We start from the raw sequence: 6,000 nt of genomic DNA on the forward strand, positions 1-6,000 counted from the left end.
TATTTCCAGGGGTTGTTCGAAGAGTTTAGGGGTCTGGTCTTGAGGTTTTAGGGCCTTTAGATGTGTATAAGGTGGTAAAAAAAATTGGGAGAAATTTGGTTAAGTTTCGGTTCAATTCAGGTTAAAACCGGGACCTCGATCCAATTTTTAAAACAAATCGATTAAATTTTGAAACGTGCCCGAGTTTACGTATGTTTTGGGATGTTTTAAGGGGTTTGGTAAGTTTCGAGTCAAATTTTAGAGGTCCAGGGGTAAAACGATCATTTTGGGTATCCGGGGGCAAAATGGTAATTTTGCACCCGGGGTGAGATTTTGGTCCTGGCAATGCCCTGAGCACATTTTATCATGTTTTAAATGTTTATGCACCATGTTTATGATTTTTATGTAATTACGAAAAATACGGTGCATGCTTGGTTTCAAGAAAAAGTTATGTATATGCATGTTTTTATTAAGTGGTGAATATGAAGATGTTTTTAAAGGATGAGAGTTGGTTGTGACTGACGATATATATGTATATGATGACATGAGATATTATGAGCTGAGGCCATGGCTCAGTGGACGGGTAATGCTATCGCTGATGTCCCCGCCGCCGGGTACCATGGTTATACGTAGATGGATCCATCGAATAGAGCTGATACGAAAGTCAGAACTAATGAACTGAATTCAATTAAAAGAAAATGTATATGTATCTGATGACATGATGAGACATGCTTTGACACGTTACGATTTTATACGACACGTTTATGTTACGCTTTTAAATTCATGAAATATATGTTGGTTATGGTACTTTTCACTGCTGTGTGCTATGTATATGTACTTGTTATTCCTGGTACAGGAGTGAGTCTTTAGACTCACTAGGCGTGTATGATGCAGGTGAGCATGATGTTGAGGGGACTGGAGGTGCCGAACTCTGAGTAGGCAGACCTGGTGGGATGACACGACCCGAGGACCACATGTTTTTCGCATTTTGATTTTTGAGATTTGAGAGGATATGAACATTTTTATACCCTGGTTTTGATCCGCTGGTGATTTTAAGATTTTTACTCGCTTATGTTTACATACATTTTTGGATGAGTTTGGCTATTTTAAACTTCACAATTTTTACTATCAAATATTTAAAATTATTTTTAAATATCATATTTTTCAGTAGAGCGCATGCATGCAAAACATTTAAGTAATATTTCGAAAATGTGAGCTTTTTTTAGAAAATAATAATAATATTTCGGCACTTTTAAATTAGTAGACGTTACAGTTGGTATCAGAGCAAGGGTCCTGTATAGGGTTGTGCCACCGCCAGCTTCTGCCTTCAGTCTTCAAGACTCAAGTCTATAAGCTTTTATGTTTTAAATGATTTACTGTTATCACCTGCATGTTAACATGATTTACGCTCTACGATGATTTACTGTACATGCTTAACTGCTTTTACGATTTAAGGATTTGTTATTTTAAAATCTAGATTAATTGCCTGATGGGTTACGTTTATAAATTAGACTGTATTCCGATATGTCTCCCAGACGTGCTCCCAGTACAGATAGGCATGATGAGATTCCTGGAGGTGAAAAAGGATCTCCACCACCACCGCCAGGAGACCCATCTACCCGAGTACTTGAGGGGATAGCGAGGCTCATGGAGCAGGCCCAGCAAGGCCAGCAGATACGCCGTCAGCAGACCGATGTTTATGAGCAGTTCCGTCGGCTTAACCCGAAGGAGTTCGGGGGTACCACCGATCCATTCGTGGCAGAGGATGTATTATGTATCTGGAGTTGCATTTTGTGTACCTACAGATGAGGGATGGCGACCGGGCCAAGTGCGCCATTTATATGCTGAGGGATGATGCGTCCATTTGGTGGGAGGGAGCTGCACATGCAGTGGATGTGGCTACTCTCACTTGGGCCAGATTTAGGGAGATGTTCTTCGGGAAGTATTTTCCAGCTGACGTCAGGGGTCGCCTGACGAGGGAGTTCATGAGTCTCCAGCAGGGGGACTTATCTGTGGCGGAGTTTATCCGCAAGTTTGACAGGGGCTGCCATTTTGTGCCCATGATAGCGAGAGATGTCGCCTAGAAGATGAGGCATTTTTTAGATGGACTGAGACCCACCCTTCTCCGGTACGTCATGCTGATGAGGCCGGCAGGTTATGATGAGGCCACAGCCTGCGCTTTTCAGGCGGAGCAGGCTCTTCGGAACATAGAATATGAGATGCAGAGGAAGCGGCATTAGACTCAGTCCAGTTCCCAGCCGCAGAAAAAGCAGTTTACTAGGCCACCAAGATAGCAGGGAAAACAGAAGCCCCAAGGGCAGTTTAGGAGGCCACAGCAGCAGCAAAAGAGACCTCTTCAGGCGCCAGGGGCGCCTAAGCCATTTGACAGGCAGCCATGCCCACACTGCAGCAGGTTCCATTTCGGCAAGTGCATGTGGGGGACCTTTAAATGCTTCGTTTGTAGACAGGAGAGCCATAAAGTAGCGGATTGCCCTAGGAGCAAGGGCCCCACTACTGGCCGAGCTTATGTGATACATGCCGAGGAGGCTGAGGCTGAGCCAGACTCGACACTGATTACTGGTAACCCTTTTGTTTAAAATTTCACTTTATCGCACAATTGCATGGATTTTATGCTTGCATGAGGATTAAATTTTTGGATTGATAACATAGAAGGAATTAGGATTCATGCTCTACCTAATTGGGATGAAGAATTTAATTGTTTGATTTGAGAAATTTTAGGGATCCAATTGTAATAACCGATAATTTGAGGACCTAATTGATAAAAATCGATATTTTTGGGGACTAATTTCGAAACTTCTGTGATTTTGAGGATTTAATTGTGACTTTCTGAAATTTTTCAAAATTTTGGTATTTGAATTCGAAAATGAGAAAAGGGTCATATTGCAAATTCGGAAATTTTAGAGGGGTCATGTTGTAATTTTCGAAAAGTTGAAGGACCAAAGTGCAATTTTCGAAACTTTAATGGGCTAAATTGTAATTTTTGATTTTTATGAGGATTAATTTGGAATTATTGGGAACGATGTTTGGGTTAACTCAGTGATTTTTTGAGGATTTTGGGTTAATTGTCGATAAGAAATTCATTAAGTTCAACACTATTAGATTTGATGGTATGTTTTGTCGCAGGGAGGATATATATTGCAGGTGTAGCCACGCATGCACGACTAGATTCAGGGGCTACATATTCGTTTATATCCGATTCTTTCGTCAAGCGACAAGGAATCATACCAGTAGAGATGTATTCAGGGTTCAGAGTATCGATCCCATCTGAGGATCAGATGTTCACTTCCCAGATAATGAAGAGATTGGAGCTTCGGTTACAGAAGTATACGGTGCAGGCAAATTTTATGGTACTACCATTTCTGGAGTTCGACATCATCTTGGGTATGGACTGGCTATCTTCTCATAGTGTAGTCATAGATTTTTGACAGAGGTCAGTGTCTGTCAGACCGCCCAGTTGGAATTCGTTTGTTTTCGAGGCAGCTAGACATCAGCAGATGCCGCACATCATATCCTGCTTGTGTGCTAGTAAACTTATGAGGAGAGGCTACCAGGCATTTTTGGACAGCATCGTGTCAGTGTCTGAGCCAGTCGAGCAGAGGCTAGAGGACGTTGATGTGGTCAGGGAGTTCCCCAGTGTTTTTCCTGACGATGTTTCAGACATCTTACCAGACAAAGAGGTGGACTTTTCGATTGAGCTTATGCCAGGCACAATGCCGATATCTAAAGCACCCTATTGGTTAGTGCCTGCAGAGATGAAGGAGCTAAAAGATCATATTCAGGATCTGTTAGAAAAGGGTTTCATCCGCCCTAGCTTTTCTCCTTGGTGCACCAGTTCTGTTTGTCAAGAAGAAGTATGGCAGCATGCGACTGTGTATTGACTACCAAGAGCTGAACAGGGTCATAGTCAAGAATAAGTATCCGTTGCCAAGGATCGAGGACTTATTTGATCAGCTTCAGGGAGCATCAATGTTCTCCAAGATAGACCTCCGATCCGGATACCATCAGCTGAAGGTGAGGGAGTTTGACGTGCATAAGACAGCCTTTCGGACGCGTTATGGGCAGTACGAGTTTTTGGTGATGCCCTTCGGCCTGACGAACGCGCCAACGATTTTCATGGATCTCATGAATCGCGTGTCTCAGCCATACTTGGATCAGTTCGTCATAGTTTTTATTGACGATATCCTGATATATTCGAAGAGCAGGGAGGAGCACAGTCAGCACCTGAGGACAGTAGTGCAGACTCTATAGGACAGACGGCTGTATGCCAAGTTCAGTAAGTGTGAGTTCTGGCTTGACAGAGTGGCATTCTTAGGACACATTGTATCTCAGGATGGTATAGAAGTCGACCCCAATAAGGTCGAGCCAGTCAGAGATTGGCCAGTACCTAAGAGCGTGACAGAGATCCGTAGTTTCTTGGGTTTGGCAGGTTACTACAGGAAGTTCATTCGGGGCTTCTCTTCTATTGCGGTGCCAAGTTTATCTGGGAACCTGAGTGTCAGGAGAGCTTTGACAAACTGAAGCTAGCGTTGACCACTGCACCAGTACTAGCTATGCCATCAGGACAAGTAGAGTTTATGGTTTATACAGATGCATTGAAGCTTGGTTTGGGCGCGGTTCTGATGCAATAGGACAGAGTGATAGCCTACGCATCCAGACAACTGAAGGTCCATGAGAAGAATTATCCGACTCATGACCTCGAGCTAGCAGCAGTGGTATTTGCCCTGATGATCTGGAGACACTATCTGTATGGGGAGAAGTGCAATTTTACTGACCATAAGAGCCTGAAGTACTTCTTCCCACAGAAAGAGCTGAATATGCGACAGAGGAGGTGGCTTGTGCTGGTGAAGGATTATGATTGTGACATTAACTACCATCCGGGTAAGGCTAATGTGGTTATGGACGCTTTGAGCAGGAAGCACGCAGTGATTACTAATTTGTCAGTGCAGAGACCGCTACAGGTTGAGATTCAGAGATTTGAGCTTGCAGTTTATGCCAAGGGCGAGGCCCCAAATCTTGCTACTCTGACAGTACAGCCGACTCTGAAAGACAGAATTCGAGCAGGGCAGACTTCTGAGGAGCAGTTACAGAGGTGTAGATAGAGGGACGAGGCTAAGGGCCAAAGACTGTATACAGTTGTGGACGGAATAGTCAGATATAGGGACCGCCTATGGGTTCCTGACAGTGATTCTCTTAGAGCAGCTATCTTGAGCAAGGCCCACAGCACCCCGTACTCCATCAATCCAGGGAGTACGAAGATATATAAGGATTTACAGATTCTGTATTGATGGTCGGGCATGAAGCGGGATATTCTGCGATTCGTCTCCGAGTGTTTGACTTGTCAGCAGGTTTGAAATTTTCTAAAATTGCAATTTCACCCCTAAAGTTCTGAATTTTCTTCAATTTAGTCCCTATTTTTTCGAAATTGAAATCTAGCCCCCAAAATTTTTGAATTTCAGGCTCTAAAATTCTCGAAATTTATCCCTTTGATCCTCAAAAATATCGGAAATGCAAAAACAGCCCCTACACTTTCGAATTTTTGCAAGTAATTTTGGTTATTGCATTCTGGTCCTAAAAGCTCTTAATTAAATCAATTCAACTCTTAAGTCCACCTGTTAGAACATGCAATCTATTTTATTCTAAGTTCATAATCCCGAAAATAAATCCTACAAACAACTTAATATCCTATGCAATCGGGGCGATAAATAAAAATTTTAAACATAAGGGTTACCGGTGATCATTTCGAGTTTGGCTCAGCCTCAGCCTCTGCCTCCTCGACATGCATCACATAGGCCCTGCCAATAGTGGGGCTCTTGTTCCTAGGGTAATCAGTTGCTTTGTGGCCTTCCTCTTTACAAATGAAACACTTGAAGGTTCCCTACATGAACCTACCATAGTGGAACCGGTTGCACTACTTGCACGGCTGTCTCTCCTCCGGCTTAGGAGTCCCTGGAGCCTGTGGTGGCCTCTGCTATCCAGGCCTCTTGAACTAACCTTGGGGCT

Source organism: Primulina tabacum, chromosome 13 (genome assembly GCF_025594145.1).
Source record: "Primulina tabacum isolate GXHZ01 chromosome 13, ASM2559414v2, whole genome shotgun sequence".
In the NCBI taxonomy this organism is placed as follows: domain Eukaryota; kingdom Viridiplantae; phylum Streptophyta; class Magnoliopsida; order Lamiales; family Gesneriaceae; genus Primulina; species Primulina tabacum.